Below are 25,079 nucleotides of genomic sequence, written 5' to 3'. Positions count from 1 at the left end.
AAAACACCCTTGTGAAAGGTAATAATGTTAAAATTTATATAGATGAGTGCACAGGCAAAAACTCCCAACAAACCACCTAACCCCCATTATCTTGCAACAAATGCATAGATCTGAATTTGAAGACAAAATTTTTGTATATGAGATATATTAGATATTACACTAGACAGATACACTTTGCTGCTAGTAAGAGATAGCATAAAGTTTGGGAGCGGAAATTCTACATCCTGGGAGGGAAAAATTAATCCTGTTTTAAAAGATTTCTCCTTATTTTCCTACACTGTTGCAACAAAGATTTAATGCAGTAATATGTTCACTGTTTCAGGGCCATGAAACATTTAACAGCCACAGAAGAGAAAATGAATGCTTTTCTAAATGATACACTCAACAAATATTTAATAGAATATAACCAAATCTAACTGTTTGATGAATAATAATGTGACAGTCACATTTTCAAAGTGCCTGTAAGACAGTTTCTTAAAGTTGTTTGCATGTCTACATGTTTCATGCATTGTTTCAATTCATTTTGGGAGTGGTTTTTTGGGGAGTTTTGGATTTGTTTCTAGGAGTTTTGGGTTTTGGAAATTCAAGCTGCTGTTGTTACAATGTCCACATTGTTACTAAAATTATAGAAACGCATTCCACACAAAGCTCAGAGAATGTAACTTGGGTAAACTCTGTAAATCCATGATTTTTTTTCAAATAATTCCATATATTTCAGAGACATAGGGAAATAACTCAATCACCAAAACATAGGAATTAAAGGATATTTTAAAATTTATTTGACTTCTGGAATTCTAGTGCACCAGGTAAGACACCACATGATATTAGAAGCAAAATTCAAAAGTAAGAAAGGGTATTAATGTGAAGAAAAATAAAGATGACCAAACAAAACCTGTGTATGAGATGTTTCCTTGTTTGTTTTTATTCTCATTTATTCCTAGGGGAGAAATTGTCTAAAGAACACTATTTACCATGGGCTAATAAGTAATGAGGTGGAAGATAGTGTGCACCAAGTCAGGCAGAAAAGGACCTTTTTGTAAATGGCACGAAATCTATTGTCTAGACTGTCATATGTGTTATAAAATGGTTCCCAAAACTGCCCATTTGTTTAATAGTTTCCTAGAATCCTCTCAAATTCCAAAATCAATGAACAATTCACTGAAGTTGAAATCCAACAAGACAAAATTGATTGCACCTCTCATGCATCTGTGTCTGTAATAAATACTAATGCCCAGCTATTTGCCAAAGTCTTGCTAATAGCTTCAACTCTCAGTTGCTGCAATTAATTGAGACCCAAATAATTTATTCCAGGAAATCCTGAGTGAGGGATAATAATAAAATCATACAGAGATAGAGATACTGTTAGGGCAAATTTGAGAACTTCAGTGGCCCATCTATATGCCTTTTTAAGAAGCCATCCTGAGGACCATAATTCTGCTTGGACATGCAGCAGGAAGATATTGGTTGTTGAGAGCTGATCATATCAGACTCTCTCAAAATGTATGTGGAAAGTAATTTGATTCCTCCAGCACAAGCAGTAGCTTGGTGTAATCTCATCTTCTATTGGATAGGAATATAGCCATATAATGAGCTCTGGAGATAATTAGGCAGCAGGAAATATGTAACCAGGAACATTGCAAAAAACTTTAAATGCAATTATTGTACCAATATAGTATATGGTTATTTATAAGTGATTAAAACAATGTATATCAAGAATGGGAGGGTATAGGAAGCCATTCATAGATTTCAAAAAAAAGCAGTAATGAATTCTCATTATATTTTTGCCAGTTCTGTTTAATATAAAATTAACATTCTTTTTCTGTATTCCACTTCAAAATAAGTTTCGATAGATGCGAATTAAAAGAGGATAGAAACCTCACTCAGGACATAATGGGTGAACTATGAAGATTCATAGAAGCATAATTATTACATTGTGCCAACCAAGACAATGACTGCCAAAACCACTTAGGTAGAAGGTTTCTTAATCAGTCTTTTGAGATGCTAAAAAAGAGGGCAACAGCCAGCTCTCCCAAACTGGGAGGAAAAGAACATCTGCTTTCCTTTACTAAATACATTAGAGTCCTGCTATTCCTCTTCTGAAAACAAATATAGTGTATCTAGAAGGACATGTACCAATTTGCCTATGGAATATTAACACTAACATTAATAATTCCATTACTATTATTATCATGATTACTACTACTACTACTACTACTACTACTATTTTCTGGGTTAGAAGTCTTTTAATTCGGTTCATGTGGGCTTATTTCTGGAACCTGAACCTACCATTCTTACCAGGCTACCTATTATTTCAGGTCTTCTCTGGACCCAAACAGCCTGTCAGAACTTCTATCAGTGATATATTTTGCGTAAGTTCATTTCCCATCTTCTACTTGACCTTATATAAATCTATCTTCCGATGGGCTTCAGTGAAGGTCAAACACAAAGTGTTGTGTTTGATGTATTTAACTCTTGTAACATCCAATACTGTGCACTTCTAAAAGCCTAATAAAAACCAGATAAATATTGTAATCAAAACACATAGGTATCCTAAACTAATTGTTACAATAGCTGAGGAAGAAATAATGGTAAATATCTTTAGATGGTAATTATTAATTGGATCATTACAGTTTTAATTGTAATTTGTTATAATATTACTATTACTATTGGTATTCCTTGTAGTCTATTAAGTGTAAAATTTGCTATGTCTAAGAAAAATGATGAATATGAATCCATTTGCCATAAAAAACCTGTATTAACTGTAAAAGTCTATACTTTGAAATGCTTTCAAAGTGTATCTCTTCTGAACCAAATGGCTAGAATAATTCCACTTCTTTAAGTAGGTCTAGCACACTACTGTAAACGACAGCACAAACTAGTTCCAGATGATTACAGTTATCTCCAGACTACAGATTTCTACCGGGCTAGAAGATTTTATGTAGATTTATCTTCTTATTAGTTAAATAAATAAAAATCCCTCCTCCTTCAATGTATCTAGCTTTAAAAGGAGCTATAAAATACAAATTTTGTTAATATAGAATTAATTCAGGGTACATAAACTATCTATACTTCTTAAAATCTGTATCCTTTTGGATATTTTTCAATACTTGACATTGAAAAGTTTAATGGAGTAGAAAAACTTTGGGAAAGCAGTACAGATTTTTATATTTGATTTCTTTAAATAACAACAGTCAGCTCAAAACAGAATATTGATTGCATGAGAGGGATCACAACTTGATTCTACTGTACTGTAAAACTGTTAGAGTAGATTTTATTGTATCATGCTTTAGTAAATACATCTTGGAGAAAGAGTGTTTAGGTTCCTGATGTGGTGCCAATTGCCATTTCCAGTGCCAAGAAGTTTGTGTAAAAGAATGAAAGAGAAGAAGAAAGAAAAGGGGAAAAAAAAAAAAAAGGAAAAAACCCATCAGCACTCTGATTTCAGTGCCAGTCTTTTTCTCTTTCTTTGGTTAGTATGACAGTCATTCGTATCTATGTCATTTATCTCTCCACAGTTGACAGATGCTGTAGATGCTTGTGAGGTCAGGAAAGAAGATAAATTTTCCAACTGTATCAAAAAAGAACTTAATGCAAACACCAAGCAGTGAAGCACTTAGTAGATGCAAAGCCAAAGGTTATAAACGATTGGTATTCAAGGAGATGCTTATTGTGTTTGAGGGCTAGGTGGCATAGTGGGACAAACACACTGCTCACATGGGAAGACCCAGGTTCAGATTGCACCGTTCTTGCCCGATACGATGAGAATGCTGCCAAGAAAGCACCTACAAACCCAGGATTTACATATGAAAGATATAACTGGGCTCAGCTAATCAACTGTCATAACAACAGAAAAGGAACATATACAGGTTGTTAGAGTGTCTCATCTGAGCAGCAGCAAACTCCAGCGGTAGGAGGTATTTTCATTAAACAAACTCACTTACTCACTTGGGAACACATAAACATACCCTCAGAAACAAGTAGACAGAAGTTAACTCAAACTCTGAGTAACCTAAGCTCTGATGCTTAATGTGACAGTTGCAGAAGATGAAGAGACTAAAAATGACTCAGAGTTTGGAACTGGAGATTCTAAGCACTTGTGGAAGGATAATAAAAGAGGGAGGAATGGGGAAGAACAAGAAATGTGCTGTAGTGATTCATTATGAAAAGTAATGCTATCCATTCCACAGTTTTACAAATGTCATATAAAAATTTCTAAGGTGAATACAACTCCTTCCATAAGTAGTGATACCTTAAAACAGGAAATTCCTAGGTTTGCCTAGGCAATCTGCAGGATGTCTGTTCTAAAACAGCCTGTATCTAAGAAAGCAGAGCATTCACCATGGACACAAAAAATAAATAAAAATTCTATGAAAATGTTGTTTTAGGAAAATTTGTATTTCATAATGGGGAAGAAAACCAGGCCTGAAAACACCTTATGATTTTTCCTGGATGAATCCCAGTGAATTAAAAAAAAAAATTTTAAAAATCAACTGCTAACATAGATGGGGTCTTGGAAAGGTCAAATAGCGTTGAAAGATCAAGAATCTGAGAACACTTCCATAGAAGACAGTGTTGCTTACTGACTGTGGTGGGTTTTTATTTAGATATCACTTACGTTTGCAACTAAAGTACTCCGATCCAGAAAGAGATGAGTTTCCAATGGGAGATATTTCTTAGGAAGAAAACTAGGCATCTGACAATGCCTAGTCCTGATATCCAGTAAAAAGTATGTCCCCCCATATCTGTCTAGCTTCTATACTGAGACATAGTACTGGGTTAAAATTCTTTTTTAGAAATTTAGAAATTTCTCAGATCTTCAGAATCACCTCCAAAATTTAGGCAGCCTGGCAAGGAAAGGAAAAAAAAAAGAAAAAAAAGAGGAAAAAAGGAAAAGATGGAGCAAAGGATTCTGTCTAGAGAAGCTATAGATAGACCAAGCATTTATTATTACTTCCCCTTTCAATGATTAATCCCAATTCACACTACAGCAGACATTCTAGAGGGTACTGATGCAAACAAAGGTATGAATCAATTACTGAATGCATCTCTTGTTTACACATAATGACTAATTCTAATTTAAACCAGGAGTTAACCTAATAAGCTTTTGCATTTTCCATATAATAACTGGCTGAAAAAAACATTTGGTTTTCCCCAGTATTCACTGTTCCCTGTAAATGATGCTAAACTTTTTAAAATATTTTTTATAATGTGCATGTCTACACAGGTGAGCTCATGTGAGTCAGTCACTTCCATTAGTGCTCCAAAGTCATTGGATTCAGCTCCTTCCCAGTGGTGTTGAGACAGCTGTATTTCTTCCCACTTTTTAGCCAGATATGGAGAACTAAAACCAACCTGGAAGGAATTATTAGGTCAGTTCACTACTATCCTTACACTCTGAAGTGCTCATGCATAGTGGCTAGCAGAACTGGGTCTTTGATTTTGGTGCATTCATTATTGTCACATTTATGGAAAAGTTGACAAAAGCACAAATGAATGGATTTTTTAGATTCCATCTCACCATGATGGAGGGAGCACAGTCCTGACAGAGAGTTAAGATAAATCAGTGTCTTGTACATTCAGCTTTGTTTGTGTGTTTTCATTAGACTGATAATTTCCATGTGTGACTTCATGAAAAGCCTCATTCAAAAAGTTAAACTTTTAAATCACAGAGCATGTTAATCTCTTTAATGCCTTTGCAGTCTATTGAGTTCTAATTTAGGTACAAATCTAGCTGCTTTGTAATTAAATTTCATCTGGAGAGCTGGTAAGAAAAAAAAAAAAAGAAAAAAGAGTATCCAATATATAATAGGTGCAAATAATCACAGCCAAAAGTCTGTTTTGTACAAGAGCTTAGAAAACTACCAGCTCCTCAGAGCCTGTCTCTGACGCTTGCTGCTAATCATCATCAGGTCATGCTTGTTCTCTTCCCCTTTGAAAAGAATGAAGTGCAGCAAATTATCTTCTTAGGTGATAAAGCTAAGCTGAGCTGAGCTGAGCAAGGTGATGTTTGTTTTTCTCTCTCGAATAAAGCATTCCAAGATCATTATTTGTACAGAAGGCTTTATATAGATCCAAGTTTTCTACTGTGTGCTTTTTGTTTGTCCATTTTTTTATCATTATCAATGCAGCAGTGCTTTGGATTAATGCATCATCACAAAGCAAAATAATTTTTGCTCCAGTCTTTGAAAATGTCAGGGCTTTTGCATTCCTTTTTGTTAACAAATTGATATATAACCACTTATAAACAAAATAACCAGTATGTGGGGCTTTGCTGGTGATCTTCCTATGGGATAGAAAACAGAGGCCAGACTCAGATATTTCTGCAGCGTACCTGTGTATTTGCAAGGAGTGTACAACAGTGTCCTATGATTTCCTACATAGACTCAAGCACTCCAGGAATGCACCTTCTACATGAAATTTGCTCTCCAAAATTTTTGTCAAGTCAAACTATTTCACCCATATCTAATTCTTCTTTCTTCCTTCTTTGGGAAATCCTTGCCTGTGGGATTTTCTTTCCCTCTTTTTCTCATTTCCACATAAAAATCCTTTTTCTTGCTGCTTGAAGCCAAACATAAGAGGCAGCCAAGTCAACTGCATGGATCAGATTCTGCTCCAGCTTTCAACGGATCTAATTATTTTAGCAGCCAATTGTATGAAGAAATGTAACTACTCTTTTTATGTTGATCCTGCAAAAAGTGGTGTACCATGAGGAGGGTTGAAGAGGGAAAAATATAAGACAAAAAGATTATGCTCCTTGGTTTCAACAAGTAGGGTAGCAGAAAATAAAATGCCGAGGAAACTCACTCTTTTCCAGGACTAACACTGAAGATGGTAAATGCTCTTTAACCTGTGTTTAACTTATTTTTTTGCTGTGGTTTCAAGAAAATGTCATTCAGCTATATACATTACAAGAAATAAAGCAGTCCTGCCTTTTGATATCCCACTATATAACCCAAACCTCTGTTTGTAACTAGTTAGCTGGACCAGACCTATATGAAAGCATGTAACCAGGTAAATGAGCACTGAAAGGCACTGAAAGAACAAATAATTTTTTTTTAAAAAAGAAGAAGTTGCAAAGCTGTTTGTATGATCTCAGATCTCAGCTGTATGGAAACCACACTCATAAGATTCAATGCATGTGACTGTAAAAATGTGCTTCCAGAGAAACTAACACATTCTGATAATTTCAAAGTACAAATGTACCTCTGTGCATTCAAAAATATAACCTAACTAAATCACAGGCCTACTGAAGAAGTTGTGTCACCGATTTAAACAGCACTGAGATTTCATCCATTTTCGGAGATTTAGAACTGGAATTGACCCCAGAAAAGAAATTATCTCCATTTTCACCATGTCTTTCAGAAAAAAAAATGTTATGTTCTTTAAAAATTGTTAGCTTTACTATCAGAATACTGTATCTCAGAATATAAAAAACTAATTCTGAAAGTTACTTCATTCATTCATGTAGTTGTTCTTATATTTTTTTAATTTGATTTTTTAATTATTTAATTACTTAATCCCATAAGGCAGATGGCAAAACCAAAAAAAATCAAGCTCGCATGTTCCACTTTAGCACTTGTTTTTGCCCAAAAGGTATTATTGTGATTTCAAAACCAAAATTACGTTGTGATTTAATTAACAATTAAGAATAAATAAAACTACAAATCTGATATATCTTTAATATACACAAGATTTGTGATCTCTTTTATATGAAAGATGCGATGAGAGAATATAAAATATTCTCAGCATATCATATCTAGATGGGAATTTTAACTGGGAGGTACTGGTGTTGCAAAAACTAACTGTGGGTTTCTAGGTAAACTGAGTACCAGATTGAATCCTTGGGTGCCATTGTGTTTAGAAACCAGTCAAACTCTGAAGACTTTTACAAATGGGGACAGCTAGATGATAGCTAAAGCAGTATGAGTTAGGTATAGCTGCCTTTGTCAGATGTTTTTCTGTCTTCTGGCAACAATGATGCTTCCTACAGAAATCAGGCCTAGAAATACAAGGATGGTTCTGTGCCCAGGAAAATGTGGATGCTGGATAAGAGTCAGGCTTCTCTTTCCATCAGGATTTCATTTTAAAACTAACTTTTCTTACATCTGGGATCTGCAGGCACAGAGGCTGTGCATTTGGTCAGAAGAATCTTCTTACAGAAGAAAGAAAGAACCAGTAAAAATATTAGTTATGCTGTTGTGCTCACATTTAAAGAACATGGAAGAAAGGACTTTTTTCAGATTCCACCAGAAGTCAAGTACTGTATGATGCAAAAGGGAAGGAAACCTTGGCTGCCTCCAATAGAAAGAGGTGGGGGGTTTGGTGTGTTTTTCCACTTTTTTTTTTTTTTTTTCCCCCTTCTGTGTGGGTGGGGGTTGTGGGATGGTGGTATTTTCATTGAGTTACAGTACCAAAGTATATTCTATTGTATACACATATACTAGAAACACAAAACATTTTCTCACAAATGCCGATCTTCAGAAAATCCCTCCAGAAGCATTTTACCACTGCAAGACAGTAAGAATTTCTGTAAAAGACCACAATTTAATGAAAAATGTTACTGTACCTAATGATTCCTATTTTTTTTCAGCTCTTAAAGCTTCAATTTTACCCTGCACAAAAATTTTTGAGATTTAACCAGGTATTTTTCCATGACTCATGAAGTCTCACACTGTCACTCTGTCTCTGTCTACAATACATGCATTTTACTTCTGCCTGTAGCTTTCTAGCTCTGATTCATGTATTTACAGAACAGCACAGTACACTTGGAGGTGGCCCTGGTCCGTTCTTAGCAAGTAAATCAACCACCCAGGGAAAGAGATCACCAGATGCCAAACATACATGCATTACTGTACCATAGGCCCACTCATGTAATGCTGACTAGTGCAAGGAATCTTAAATGCTAGGACTAAGGAAAACTGAGTCTACTGTACCAATAGAATCAGCAAAAAAACCTTGTCCAGAAACTCTTCCATTTGCTACTGTATCAATATTAGACAATATCTGGAAAATCAATTTCCATTTGTAACAAAACTAAAACCGTAGGGGAAAAAAATAAAAGATAAAAAAGTCAAAGCACTCTCTCAAACAGAATTTCACATTGTGTCAGATAAAATTCAGGAATGTGTACATAAAGGAAAAAAGGGCAATTCAGAGAAATGATGAGTGGTCTACCAGAAAAAGCTTGATAATGTTTAATCAAGGTTCGGCATAACCTAAAATTCCCTCAAAACCAAAACTTTTTTTAAAACCTCTGTGGAAACAATCCCTTGCTTGACTCATTTTTTGAAGATAAATAATGGCTTTCAGCATTTTTTTAGGCAGGTACAATAACTGTGAAAACATTCCCAGCAATTCTATCAGCAATTCCAACAGTAATGGCAAAAGATGGACTAGATGACCTTTAAAAGTCCCTTCTAACCCAAACTGTTCTATGATTCTATGAAAATCCATACTGGCAGACATTGTTTTTTCATAATTTCTGCTGGGGTTTGCCTTTCTTTACATTGTAGAACCAAACCGGAACAGTAGAAAAAAACGTGCACACAGCATACATTTGCAGTAGTGACCTTGTCCCAACTCAGAAGTGTTGCAGAACCGTAAAAAAACTTTAAAGAAAGACTGGACTGTAACACTGCCCTTTGTGCAGACACAGCACAAGGTCATGAGTCAAGCAAAATGGCTATCAGGGTTATTCCCACTATGATAATTAATTATTCAGGTTGTGATGGCTGCAGCAGAGCTGTGCTTTGTCTTGTGCATGGCCAGACATGCATGGCAAGGAGTAAGGGAATTTCCTTCGTTCTTCTAGCATGCACAAAAGGGACAGGCACAGTTCTAGGTCCCATTCTCAGCTGAGCACCAAGACTTCACACTTTCTGGAGAGCATGTGGATTTAAGAAAGAATAGACGTGCTGGTTAGGGGGACCTTGAGGGAGTGATATGCTTAGTAGATAGAAAGGGGAGGAATGTGCATGTCCTCTAAAGTAAAGAACAGATATGGTTGGATCCAGTGCAATGCCACGTCTTCCAACTTTCTGCATTATTTCCCTGTGAAGCTCAAGAAAAGGAACAGTCTGTGCCCCAGTGAGTATCTAATTTAGGTGAAGACACAAAGTCAAGCTGTTAACAATTAGAAGAGGAAAAAGGTGTCATAGAAGAAACTTTATGACTACATGGTTGCCTTGGCTAGTATTCAGTTACCTATCTAACCTGAATTATAGACTAAAATGGGACCAAGATAACAGGTAAATGAGCAGTAATAGAGGATGTAATAATAAGTTTCCATCAATAAGAAATAACTTCATTTTGTTCGGTGGTTATTTCTAATGACAAATACAAGAATAAAAGCTTTTGTGAAAACTTGCACTCCTATTGGCATTTCATCAGTGCTTTTTACTAAAGACAAAATCTGCCCTTTTTTTCTGGTGCTATTTTTTATTAACCATCAAAATCACACTTTTAATGAGAAGTCACTTTTTTCATAATAATGTCATTGGAAAAATTATCATTATGTCAAGTATGGCTAGAGTACAGAATTTCTATTTTCAAAATCTGAACTTTAAATTGATTGTTAAAATGTAAAAGTGACATATGACTTTTTCAATATACAATTCAAGCATATGTGTTGTGTGTTAGTAGGTACAGTTTGTCACCTGCTATTGGCACTATTACATCAGCTGCTAATAGCATGGTCTGGCTACTAGAGCATGGGCTGGACATGCTTTTTTTGGACATGGATTGGAGATAGTTCTACCTTTGCCTCTGTGTCCTAAACTAGTGTGTTGCAAGCCGTATGAGTAGTTCTGAATTCACAGCCAACAGGAACTGTTCTGCCACTGTGTCAGTTGAGAGGATTTCCACAGCTGAAATCTGGTCCTGTGGATTAAAGCATGCTAACTAAAACACAGCATGTGCTCACGTTTCATGAATTTTTAACACACTGACTCTACATTAACATTTAATTAGAGCTTGATTGTATTTACTAGACTTTAGGGTAAAGCTTCTAAACAATGACCAGTTAATGTTTAATAATAAGTACATGGGAAAATAAACCTGCTTCTTTAATAAAATTTTGTCTTTTTACTTTGCTTTTTCCCAAAAATGCAATTTTTCACTGAAGAGAAAGGAGTCATTGGCTTGCACCCTGTAAGTTTACATGCATTAGCCTCAAATTATCACAAATAAATGCAAAGTGCAGCACTGAACTTCCAGAAGACACATAATTGAGTCCTTCTATAGATGATTTGTAAGAGTCATGGATCTTAGCAGTGAATCAGGTATTCATATCTCACCTGATCTCAGATCTTCATCTATGAACTTCAATTTCTCCCCCACTAGATCTTCCTCTGGACTACCTGTCCCATTTTTTACTTGTTGGGTCTTAAAAATCTCCAAGGATGGAGTTTTCCCACCTTAGTGAATCTCTTCTTTTGCATGATTGGTTTGGTTCTTTTTTTCTTCTTTTCCTCCACTCCTCCCCTCCCTCAATTCTAAAATTCTTTTGTTTCAATTCATTGTCCCCTACCTTCGTACCGTGCACTGCAGTAAAGACCTGCCTCCATCCTCTTAATACTATCCTCACAGATACTGGAGGGCTGATGTTGGATACCCTGAACTCACCCAGTTTATCAATGTCTTTCCTGGATTAGAAAGCCCGAAACTAGATGTAGTAGTCTAGACATGGCTCAACAAGTATGGAGTAAAGGGTTACAATTGATTCCCTCAGTCTACTGGCTGCAGTCCTTGCAATACAGCCTAGGATGCTGTTAGACTTCTCTGCTCCTGGGGTGCAGGAAGCTCTGTGTAGCTGGGGTAGCTGCCTCGTGGGTTGTCCAGATCAAGGAGCATTGACACAGCTCCTTGCTAGAGAGAGTGCAGAAAGGACTTCACCGAGAGGGTAACCTCACTTTCTTGAAAGTTCTATTATTTCCAACGTACTGAAAAATGCTGATGTCGTCACCCACATTCTGGCATTTCACAGAATGCATGCAGTTATTTTTTTCTGGTCAGAGCTGTATTCTGACAGAATACAGACTTGCTGTGGTTGGATGCTGGCATGCAGCCACAAGACTTGGTAGGTAGTGCCCTGTCTGTTACACCAGGAGGAGCACTGGGGGATGGCACTGATAGTGCTGCTGCCTGGTCAGGAGCTCTGGGCTCTATGCTCATTATTAGGAGATGTGACAGGCTGCTTCCCAGAGTGGTAGTACTGTCTGGCAGGTACAAAGGCTAAACATGATTTACCCTCCCTTTTTAGCTGCAGAGGAAGGTAGAGATGAACAATAACTCACGTAGCACAGTGTTTTCTATTGGAAGCTACTCTGGAATACTTGGGAAAATGTGGTTTTGGATGCCTTGGATGTGGCCGAGGGAGGATATTATACAGTCCAACTGCAAGTCAGTACAGATTTTCTGCCCTGTAATCTCAGTAAGGATTCAAATTATGCAATATCACCTATGTGATAGATTTGAATTCTTGATTATTCTTCATGAGCAAGCCAAAGATGATGAGCTTGCTTGTGTGTGAGTCCAAGAGCCATCCCTCACTTCTCCAGCTGCAGAACAAACCTGTGATTCCCACCATCTTTTTCTTTTGTCCCTGCACTGTGTCTGACTCCCACCGAAGCACTGCTCAGCACCACCTGTTCATCCTCAACATTCATTCGAAGGCAGAAAAGATGACCAGCTAAGAACTATGTAGAAGTCCATATTCCCAGAAGAAAGAGAAGTTGTCGCATTAATCATAGGAACAACGAGTGGTGTAAAAGTGCTGGCAGTGTGAAAGAGGCAATCACATGGGCAATGTAACCAGGCAGACGGGGCAAGAAAGGGCACTTCCTATCGACTGAGATGTCTGGTTTGCACTCAGACTGATCTGTAAACCTGAACATCATACAGGTAGATGACACCCATTAACCTTCACATTACTGTGAAGTAATGAGCCACTTCCTCCTATGGAAACACGCAAGTTACTGCAAATCAGGTCTGTGTGCAAGATTTCAATCTGTATTGCACTTTCTGGAGAGACAGAGTGAGACACCATAGGGAGAGTGTCACTAATTTATATAAATATGATGCACACTCCTTTATTTGTCTGATAAAAATCTGTTTTATTAGTAGTACTCTAGATGGGGAAAAATGGTATTTCCTCTACCTGCAGCAAGTTATTCTTTCATATCACAGTAATGCTAAATTTTCCAGAAGGCATTCTTCATGGTTCTATAACATTTTGTGAAATGTGTATACAAGATTTTCATTTGTATTTCACCTTAATACAGTATATAAAAAAGCAGAACTACTGCATACCAAGAAGTCTTTACATTTCTTTGTTTTTTTGGGGTTGTTCCACTCCCACCCACCCCACCCCAAGTACACCCCCCCTCCCCCCCCCCTTTTATAAAAGATCAAAAAAAAATATTTTTTTTTATGGTAACATGTAGAACTGTCACCCAGTAATCAGGACTCCACAACAAATACCTGGAGATACACACTGTAAATACCTTTCTAGGTATACATGCACAGGTGAATGATATGAAGAGCTGGAGTAAAATCTAGTGCAGCCTAGTTTAATGGTGAGAAACCTTTAGCTGTCTGATATTCAGAATTCTCTGAATGATACAGGATCTCCTCTCTCTCTCATTTCTTAATCCTTAAAAAAACCACAAACCCAAACCATTTGACTGTGATACTTTGCAATTAACCTCTGTAAGTATCAAGATATTAACAGATTTGACTGCAAGAATAAGATGCAATGGGATGATATGAATGACATTGCTAGTGATCTTGTTAAGGTCTGGGTCATATGGAAACCCAGTAAAACTATGTTTATAAAGATAATGAAAAATGCCCTATCTTCACTGCTGCCAGCCTGATGTCTGAAAACTTTGCATCTTCTCCATCTCTATGTGATAAAGAGGTGAGTTGCTGAACAGATGGTGAATAAATGACTCTCACTTTTGCTGCTTTCACACTTCCCAGAAGCAAAGCTGGCAAATTGTATTTGGAGCCTGGAATGTGATTTCTTTATTTAAACTACATGCTTAGCACTAACAAGGGAGCACTCAGGAACATTAATTCAAACATGCCGAGTGTCTTACTCTGGGAACTGTGTTCAGCCTTTTTGAGAATTTATTATTTCCAGAAAATAATTTTTATTGCATCCATGTGCTAAAAACATAGTCACAGCCTCTTCATTCTAGTGTCAAAAATTACTAAAGTCACTGTATGTGTATACACGTGTGCATAAATAAATAGAAGTATGTATGCATTATGTATGTAGCAGATAACTCTTCAGAAAAATGACATTTCTATGCTTGAGAATGTAGCCCAAAAAACTGCAATACATTAATGTGAACAAATAACCTAATCCTTCAGGGAAATGCATTCTAACTTTTTCCTCTGTCTTTATTATAATGTCCTATTTTATCCTGTGCATATTGTACTGCCTCCATCCACACTACAGAGAATTCAGTATTCTATCCCTTCAGACCATTAGCTTAATAACGTTATGTTCTGCCTCATTCCTCTTTACAGTGCTGCTGTTTTTACATTGTGTTTCATTCCTCTTTGCTCCCCAATCACATTCCTCAATGCATATTGCCCTGTCACCGAATCCTGCTTCATCCATCACCTGTCTAATGTTTTCTATTTCCTATCTGCAACAAAGAGCATTTCCTCATCTTTGCTACTTTTGTTACCAGCTGAGATAATTGTTGTTTAGATTTTGGAAGTGCTTGGCACCATGTAAGGCAAAAGACTGAACTAGGAAGAGAACTTCTGCCACGCTTCTCTGTGGTACACTTCTCAGCATTACATTATTCCTGCTGGAAAGGTATTGGGCCATGTAGAAAAGAAGCAAAACAAAACAAAACTTGTGTTGTGGATGTTTGCTGGGCTTGACAGTTTTCTTGGAAGGTAGGTACTTTAAGGTGCTGTAAGTCTGGTCGCAATGCATTCTTCTCCATTCTTCTCAAACACACAGACACTCCTGGATACAATTTCAGAAGTTTGTGTATAGTAAGTCTCTGCTAGAACACCTTAGTGCCATCAAGGCTTGGGTTCTTAACAGACGTGTGAAAGTAGAATGACACCACAAATTACTAAATAATCAAAACAGACCTCTGTGACCATGAATGTTTGTTCAGAAAGAAAACAAATAGTAGAGAGATATCTTTGCTGTTTGCTTTCCTTTTCTACTACACGACCCATACAGTGATTGAAGTTCAGACTCCTCAAAACCGATTATATTCAGGTTTCCTTGTGATAGTCATAATTCAAAGTAAGCTCGTTTTCTCGTTTTGATGTATTCTCTTTTGCTTGCTTTATTCTATTCTGCTTTGCTTAATAATTTAAAAATTCCTGTAACAGTACTATTTTGAAAGCTAGTCACTAGAAGCTTATACTAAAAACTATACTTTACTTGATCATGTGGTCATTTAGTCTCATTTCTGCTATCTAGTAATGGTCAGAACCATCAAGGGGTTATTTTTAAAAACCATAACAAATCTTAAAAAAGCAACTTGCCAGTAACTGGCCCTTCTAGGATGTAAATAAAGCATTTGCAGCTGCTGGATGTACATACCTGGGAAATATAATAATACCAGGGATATGGGAAAAATTGCATGTGTTTTTTCCCGAGCAACAGAACATCAAAGATCACCATCAGTGATTTGGCTACAGGGATGATCAGTTACAGTCTGTAAAACCTTGCGTTGGGCTGGAGGAAGACAGACCTTCAAAGCCAAAGCAGTAGAAAACCAGTATTCTCCATAGTCTAGCTATTCCCAAAGAAATACTCTTTCTGTACTTCCACTTACCTTCCTTAAGGTCACTATGATAGTTTTTTTGCTATCTTTCTTAAAGGCTGGCAGAGTGCTGCAGGTGAATGCTGTCAAATACCCAACTATTTTTTTACTGCATTTATTGCTATCAGTGCCACATAATAAAAGATTAATAATAACCATTTCCTCTTCTTTTTTTCTCCTCCCCTGCCCTGGTTTACTTATTGAGGCATTGGATCAGACCTTCAGATGATGTAAATCAATGTATGTCTGCTGCTTTTAACTATAACACAATAAAATCTCTTACATGACATTAATTAGCTCTAGCAGGCAAGTACAGTTATAGGACAGATGCAGCATAGGACTGTGCATTGCACTGACTAGGGATTATATTTAGTCTGCAGCTCAACAAATGGTAGTTGTTAAGAACATGTTAGGAGCTGATGTGAAAAATCTCTTAAATGGAGAACTTGGAAAATAGCTGAAATCTCTGGACTAACAAGGTAAATTGAATTTATTAAGCAGGTTTCCTGCTGCTGTGTGTGTTACCTAGAACTCTGCGGTTTTAGTGTATAAAAGGAGGAGGGCTGAATATTCTATTTATAAAATGCCTATAAGTGAATGAGCTTTTAAAGAAAGACTTCTGTGCTTTTTGTGTGCATGTTCCATAATATTCCACATACGCTGCACATCATGATTGATGGTGACATTCTCAATTCTGAGAAAAAAAAGTTTGTGCTCTAATGAACACTGCAAAGAGTTATCTTAGAAGAGAAAAACACATAGCTATTAGTTTTTGCTAGGATGTACCTGTTAAGCAATATTAATTCTGGCGATTGAGAAGGCTATAGTTTAATAATGGGATTTTTTATTTGGTGGTTTTGTTTGTTTGTTTGTTTGGTTTGTTGTTTTTTTCTTTTCTTTTTTTCCCAGAATGCTTTCTTTCTTGTACTAGCATATTACACAGGACCTTCTCCCACTAACCATAAGGTGGCACCTCTTCAGGGCACAATGACATCTGGAAGAAGTCCCGCATCCAGCCTTCCATCCCTCTTGCTTTCTCGCCCTCCTCTCAAGAGACTTCTCAAATCCACTGCCAGGATAAGTGGTTAAACTTTGAGGCATATCACCCCATGGCACTGTCCACTATGGCTTAGGAAGGAGGAACTTTTACCCCGCTTCCAATAGCCGTTCCTGGTCAATGTAATTTCCTTGGATGTTTCATTTCAATCACATTTGCGTGGGCAGCTCTAATGATACCACGGATAAGGTTTGCAGCGGGTTCTCCTAAACTAGAGTACAAATGAGCTATCTCTTTGCTGCTTCCTCCAAATCAGAGTTAAATTAACAGATTTATTTTTTTAAAAAAAGAGAAAATACATGCTGAAAAGAAAATTACTCAGTCTAACAGGTACAACACACAAAGAAACAAGTGAAGACAGGGACAATAAAATATGCAGATATTAAAGAGCAGAGACATTATAGTAGGGGTTATAAAGAAAATTATAGCAAAATTGATCAATATATCACCTATGGAGCCAAGAAGATTCTGTTGCTTAGTGTGCATAGTCAAAAAAAGTGAAGCAGAACTGCACTCAGAATATATAGGGCAGTTTGCTCCCTTGGGGCTAGTTTCCTTGCATTAAATGCACAGTTTTGCAAATGTGGCTTGGATAACTTATATGAAAATAATGCTGCATAGAAGAGCACAATACCATCAGAAACATGTAAGAACATAATGGCATTTGATGAATTTGTCAAACAGTAAATTAGATTTGATCTTGAAGTGTAATACTGTGTAAAAGCCTGTGATTTCACATGCAAGGCAGAGTTATTTCACATCCTGAATGGCCAAGAAAAATGATCAGACTGGTCTAGCTTGGCAAACTCAGCAAGCACCTGAGAAGTACATGTACAAGGGGAGAGAAGACTGTGTAAGTTATTGCAAAGTATGTTATTATAGGAATGAAATGAAATAAAGCAAAGTAAAATCTGACCTACATTATAAAATAGATCTGATATGTCTAAAGATGTAATGGAAATAGTAACAGATCAGCTGAATAATTCAGGGTTGGACTGGACATCACACTAAAAACAGTATATCACAGACAAGCAATCTTGCTTTGGCAGAGGAGTGGACAAATGACTTACTAGGCCTCTTCCATTACTAATTCTTTTTATTCAATGCTCTTTTCAGACCAATGCTAAGTACCTCTAAAAGGCACTGGAAAGATTAGACCTCCATTCACTTATCCTAAAAGCTAGTCTTCGATCACAGTGGTGAGATACCATGTCTATTAGATACCTTTGTTTACTCTGGAATGAAAGAATATTTAAAGGCAATGGATAAAATAATAGTTTCTAAACAATCATTGTGAATTACTCCAGGAGTTTATGCTGACACACTAACACCCCGTCACTTATGATGAGTAACGTTTTAGAAACAATTATGGTTGCTAGGTTATCACTTCATTAAGCAGTATCAAATGAAAAATGAATCCTCTGTCCTGGCTTCAGGGAGAGTTAAAGCAGCAAAATTTGGGGTTAATTCTATAGCAAAATTACAGCCATCTCAAGATAAGTATAATTAACAGGGCACTTTAAGGCAGCATAAAAAATCATATAAGGCGAACTCCAAAAACTCCGTGGTGTACTTCAAGATCAACTCAGATTTATATATATATATATATACTTAATTTAGAACATTTCATAGGGTTTCTTACAAGAAACAAACTAATTAGCTACATCTGATATCCTAAAATCCATGTTAAGAGAACATATTTCCCTGTGTTCTGCAGTCACTCAAAATTTACTTCTGATCTATCACCCAACCTTGTGATTTATGTAAAATCTGTAAACTGTATAATTTTTTTATTTATTTAGCTGTTGTTATAGTGTGTGAGCAATTACAATGGATTAATAATTAAATTAATGTTTAGACAAAATCAGGCATATTGTGTTTTATCATTAATTGCAAAGGATTTTTTTTTCTGGGTAAATTATCAATTAATGTGTTAAGTATTTTGTTATTTGATGTATTTCTTTCAATCTGCCAACACAGAAATTTGAAAACAGTGCTTTTGTGTATGCATTTTTAAGTATCTATTCCTGTTTGTCTTGATAATGAAGCCTTGTTTCTGAGTGTAGAGACAAACATAAGTGATATTTTAACATTGCTTTGACTAATGACAAATAATTATACCTTTGCTCCCTGAGGCAGGAAATGAGTTTAGTACAAGCTTTATACATACAGCAAAGCAGAGGGTAACTTCTCTGACCAAGTACCACCCAAATTTTAACACAGATCATCACAGACTGTTTTCCTATTTCCTTTTGTTTTGGAAAAGAGAAAAGTAAATTCTACACTCAATGCGTTCACTCCTCCCAGAGCTGGGTGTTTAAAAGTAATAAACAAATTATATTCTTCATATATATTCTTCATATATACAGCAATCTGCAGCTGTAGTACACCAATTTTTGTCACTTTAGAGGAAGAACTCTCCTTTTCAGGATTCATTCCAGTGCTAAGGTTTGCCTTACAACCCCTTTCTCCCTGAGGTAGGTCAGAAGGCTCTTAGGGACCTTTCTGTCAAGAATGTGTTTAAAACATTCAAGGGAAATTTGCATCCTAGTGTACTTATTGAGACAAGATTCAAGATGAACATAATTGTCTCTGTTCATTTGGTTTCATAGGAACAATAAGGCGGATAAACTATAGCACTTTGTAGCTATGCTAGAAACATGTAAGTTTTGAATAAATTTTTGCTCTGTGAGCTAAGAGAACTGAGAGCCTGAGGCTGGAAGTATTTTATTTACGTGGAGGTCACATAATGTTGAGTGTCAATTAATGTCAAGTTAGATGACCGCTGGCTGGATCTTCCCCTGTTCTGTGTAGGCCATAAGATTAAACTGAAAAAGAAGACTAAAAACAAACAAAAAAATACTTTGGAGAGAATTTTAAATCTGCAGTGTGTTTTTGTTTCAGGGCAGTTATTCTTTTATAAATTTATTGGTCTAATGTTATATACCTAATTTTCCAATGTGTTACTTCATCAAAACAAATGTAACATTTATTACCTTTTTTTTTTTTTTTAAATCCTTAATAAAGTCTCTCTGAAAGTTATCTAAAATTCTGAATGTCATGGACTTTATATTGCAGTTCTTAAAAAAAATCCCATTGGGAATTCTCAAATATCCCAGGGCGTGGGGGGAATTGTGTTCCCTATTGTATAAACATGCATACATACACAGACACACTGCCATACATATGTGTACATATATGCAAAACCAGAAGTTTTGTTAGCAGAATGAAAACAGACTGGAAAATATCGTGGGCTTTTATACTCAGCAGAAAATACAAAAATAAAAATACAGTTTGAACATGCCAGGGTTTTTTAAATTATTTTTTAATGAATCCCAATTTCAGAGACTGAATTACATATGCAAATAAAACAAACTAGTGAATAGCTACTATAAGACTTGTCCTGGCATGGGATTACCTAGAACTATATGCCAGTGCAAGCAATAAATATGAAGGATATATAGATACTAATCTGACTAGAACAATATTTTCTTTTAAAAAAAGATATAGAAAAGCTTGTGTCTCATTCCTTTGGGAAGTGAGAGTAAGAAACAGGTTCCTTTCAGGTTTGCTCACTATTATTGCATGAAGAAGGAAGTTGCCTACAGTCACTGATTTAAAAAAATGCAAGAACTTGACAATTGACTATCGCTCACAAAAAGAGTAAATTTAGACCTAAGGAAGCACAGTCATTACTCACAAAACAGAAACTCATCCATTTTCAGGAAAGAAAAGGTTTAACCTCCTAAGAAATTCTAAAAAGACCACAGATCCTTCTAGAAGAGAAGCAACTTCAGGAAAGGATGTAATCCATTAAAGATTTCCAAGCCAATTTGACAACCCTTGAATGAGTGAGAACAATAATAATACTCGTTTGCAAATGGCTTAAATTATTATTTTTCAGTCTTACTCTAGAAAGGAAAGGAAAGAAACTCCTGAAATTCGAATTATTTTTTCTGGCATGACACAGGATTGAACTGGGCTTTTAAAACAGAGTGAAGTGTTGGACCATTAGGCTTTGGAAAATGTCAAGAGAAGAAACATTCTACTTTCTGTGATATTCTGTTCCCTGCCTGTTTGGAAAATATTCTCTGTGCTTTCTCAGCTTTGTTACGACAGCATTTCACGTATTTTGGGACCTGTTTTTTCTCCTTTCTGCATCCCGTGTACCTGCAGAAGCTAGCAGGACCCTTACCCTTCATGAATGAAATATTGCTGGTATTTAAGCTAACACTTGGCTCAGCTGCAAGCTGGTGTAAAAAACCCAAACATATGTCAATGAAATCTGATGATACGGTATTTACTAATGTATTATTAATGGGAAGTTGAATGGCTTCAATAATAATTCTTAGTATTTATCATCCACTACAAGGGTAACACAGACAGGTCCCCCATTAATCTGGGTTATTTTAAATGAGCTACACAAAAGAGCTAAGTGGGGCTCTTATTTCCCTCACATCATGCCATAGCAAGAAAATAAAAGGTGACAGGGATTTGCCTTGACTTATATCATATGAAGAACAGATCTGACGTAGAAATAAAACTGCCTGTATTTAATGTCTTCTGATTGTTTCACCGAATTTATATTGCTTTGGAGCATTAATAATCAGTCTTTGAGAATTCCTTGATATATCAGCTAGTTGTCTCCAAGGGACTTCTGTATATCAACCTTGCAAGTACGTTAGCTTGTAGTAACTTTTATGTGCTTAGCTTGGAAAATTAATCTTAATTTTTGATGTATTTACCAACCATGTGTCTAGATTATTTTGTAATCCTGGGTATAAACTAAATTTACAGTATTGTTCGTAATATTTACAATGTTATTACTACATGATGTGAGCAGGGTAGAATAATCAGAATTCCCAGGCTGACTAAAACTTTCCAAGAGACTAATTCTGTCTGTACCTGACCAGATAGACGCTTGCTCCTTTACGAAAGTTTTCTGTTTAAAGTGTTTGTTTATGCCATAGATACACTCATCACTTCTTAGAGTAATACAAATGATGGAATAAACTACGGTAACTTCTTAGGCTAGATTCTGTTGGGTTTAGTGCTGAACAGAAGCTCCACTAGAGGCTGCTTTAGAGACGAGAATCCTATAGTGAGAGGGTCCTCTGCCCACCGGATTTTGTTGACACTGCAATTGCATGTCCACGTGGGTTTCTAGGAGGACTAGAATAGTTTAGGATACCAAATACCGTTTACACTCATTTGATGACTTGATGGGTCACAATGCAATTGCATAGCTTTTCAAATCACACTCCAGCTTCGGCTTTAGTTACACTTTAGCTTTTAATGATACAGCTATCAATTAGGAATGAGTAAAAAGAAAATTTGGCTAGTATCTGGGAAAAGATTTTGGTCTTAAAGCTTCACAGTCTAATGGGAAGATTTCCAAAAATATTTAACCCCCTTGAAGATCCATCCTTAAAGTAAAGCAACAAATTAAGTACTTCTATTTTTATTTTTCCAGATTGGAAACTCAAGCACAAAGAGAAAAGACACACTTAGAGAACCACACAGAAAAGTCAGAACTAACTTCGGAGTCATAAAGAGTTAAGGACAAGGCAGGTTGCTCTGCTCCACAGACACTCTTCAGCTTAATGAGATTAATAATAGTCTGGCATGTTAGAAGACTGGAATTTATTGTGTACCGTCATGGTATTCTGTAAGCTAGAGCTGGCTGCAGACTACAAAGGATGGCAGACATGAAACAGGAGAAAGTACTGAATTTCCCCATTTAGTATCCAGAAAAGTGTTTTCCATGGATTTCTACAATCAATTCAGTTTTATCAATACTGCTCTGCATAACCATGTCATTGCTCTGACTGATCTCTGAAGGACTCTTCACTCCTGGTGAGTCCAACCTGAGCCTACAAAGTTACCAGATCCTTGGCCATGGGGCAGGTGAGGATGAAGGACCTGGTTACAGAGGCCCTGAGTGTGTCTTATAGCTATTCAGTGAAGTGCCATCACTGGTATTGACTAAAAAACCCACAACATGCTGGTGTGTGTGAGGAGGTCCTGGGCCGAGAACTTCTGTTTGCTGACAATTTCAATACTTTTTTAAAAATTTTTGAAAACAGTTTCCTACAAGCCAGTATATTTGCTGTTTGTCCCTCTCTAGTTATTAATATATAAAAGTTTCAAAATCCAATAACATTTAATTTTAGAAAAAAGACAATGAGCTGGCAGGATCTACAAAGTGAATGCCAGATTTTCAGTCCTATCAGAAACAGTAAGAAAATCTCTAAGCACAGATTTTCAGCCTGAAAATATATAAATAAACACATAAACGAAACAACAAGGAGACTATTATCAGTTTTGGTAGCAAAAGGTCAAAGTCTTCCAAATGAAAAGCACTGATAAATCAAGGACAAACAAACAGACTGCCTTGCAAACCATGTGGATTTCTATGGCACTTCAGTTGTGTATATCCTGGGGGATCTACAACACGTTAAAAGAATGTATTTGATGCTTGTATCCTAAATAGATGTTTCTGTTGCTAGGTGATGTAATAACCCTGTAACCCTATGAACTCCAAGAACGATGACATTCAGTGACATTTCTGTTGTCAGCAGCAAGCTGCTGGAAAAGTGGAATGGAAGCATTCTTTTGTTGACATTTGTTCTGCAAAACTTTTCAATTCAATATATTTCAATTAATTTGCTAGATTTTTAATATTATTTTTCTGCTAAAAGCATAGCTATACTCTTTTCACTCTTGAAATGTTAGCTTTATTAGCCTTTGGAAAGATTTAGCATTTAGTTTTAACCCAAACTTTATTTAATTCCATATCGGAGGGAAAGCAGGCTCTTGAGATACAGAACTGACATTAGGAGGAGTTATTCAGCTGTTGGCTGTGCGGTAGGCCATCCACTGCAGTGCTTCAGAGGTCCTGATTATTCTCCAATGTGTGTGCTGGGAAGGGAAGGAAGTGGAGGGAAGAGGATGTTAGAGAAGGAATGATAGTAACAGAAAATGAATGTTGGCAAGGGAGTCAAATTTAGTTTAATGTTCCCTAGTATGTGAATTAAAATATATTAATCAGCTTTGAATTTGTCATTTCATAGGAAGAAAGGCAAAGAGCTGCAAAACCACAGTATGCTATTGGAGATATCAAGACCACATCTGTATCATAGTATCACAAGTGGGAAGAATGTTGAGTGAAAACACTCACTTAAATAGGAATATGAGAGGAAAATGTGTTAGTGTTAATGATTGGATAGAGCTTATTTTACATTTTTGTTGTTAATTGTTATAATATTAAACCCAAAGGGAATATAAATTCCTTAAGAAAACAACCTTTGCAATTCAAGTATAGAGGAATGTCCTTTTTAGGATGTTTACTTAAATTCGGTCTGAATTGTGGTGGTTAAAAGACTTCAAAATCCTTTGGCAAGCAGCCTCTGACATTTCTGCACTTTGTACTGTGTCTGAGCTGGATCCAAGTGAACAACAGGAGGAAAATGCAAAGTAAGGGTGGAGGAATTTATTTTTTCTAAATCTTTACCAAATTTCAGTTGGGTTTGATCAATCTTTCAGCACTTCTGTTTTACTAAACCAGTTAGTTGACCTTACTGAAAGAGAAAATCCAGACTGAGTCGTTGCCTTCCATGTCACAGAACCCTCAAGTGAAATACCTTAGTTTTTTAAACAAATGCTTTCTCCCCGGTGCAAATACCACCCAAACTTAAGGCTGCGCACTCGACTTTTATAATGCTACTCTAATTTACAGATTATTTTAATAGTCTATGACTGCTGCCAATAGCTGCTTACTTTATTATATTCATGCACTAGTTTCTTCTTTCCTTCTTTCTTGCAAAGTGTAACGTGTTGAAGTGGGTTACCTCTTTGGATCAACAATAATTTGTTCATAACCAATAAAAAATGTAAGCCCTAAAGTTTTCTTAGATGAGTACCAGATTGGCTATCTGCCCTGTTTTCTTTAATTAATAATTGCAGCATATTAGATTTCCTCCGTTTGTTTTCTGTATTCCTTCTGAAATACTGGCTATCATATGCTTCTACAGAGGCCTGGGTGTGAAGGACTGTACTCAAGACTCTTCACAAGGCAAAAGTACAGTTCAAAAAAAGTCCAGACTTCTTACAGGCATTAGAACATGACCTGAGACATGAGCATGATGCCTACCTGTCTAATCCTGCTATTTGGCATTGTAAAACCAGAAGCTTCAGATGCATGGCTCTGGTAAAAT

Source organism: Falco biarmicus, chromosome 6 (genome assembly GCF_023638135.1).
Source record: "Falco biarmicus isolate bFalBia1 chromosome 6, bFalBia1.pri, whole genome shotgun sequence".
Taxonomy (NCBI): domain Eukaryota; kingdom Metazoa; phylum Chordata; class Aves; order Falconiformes; family Falconidae; genus Falco; species Falco biarmicus.
This window is presented reverse-complemented; position numbering follows the sequence as displayed.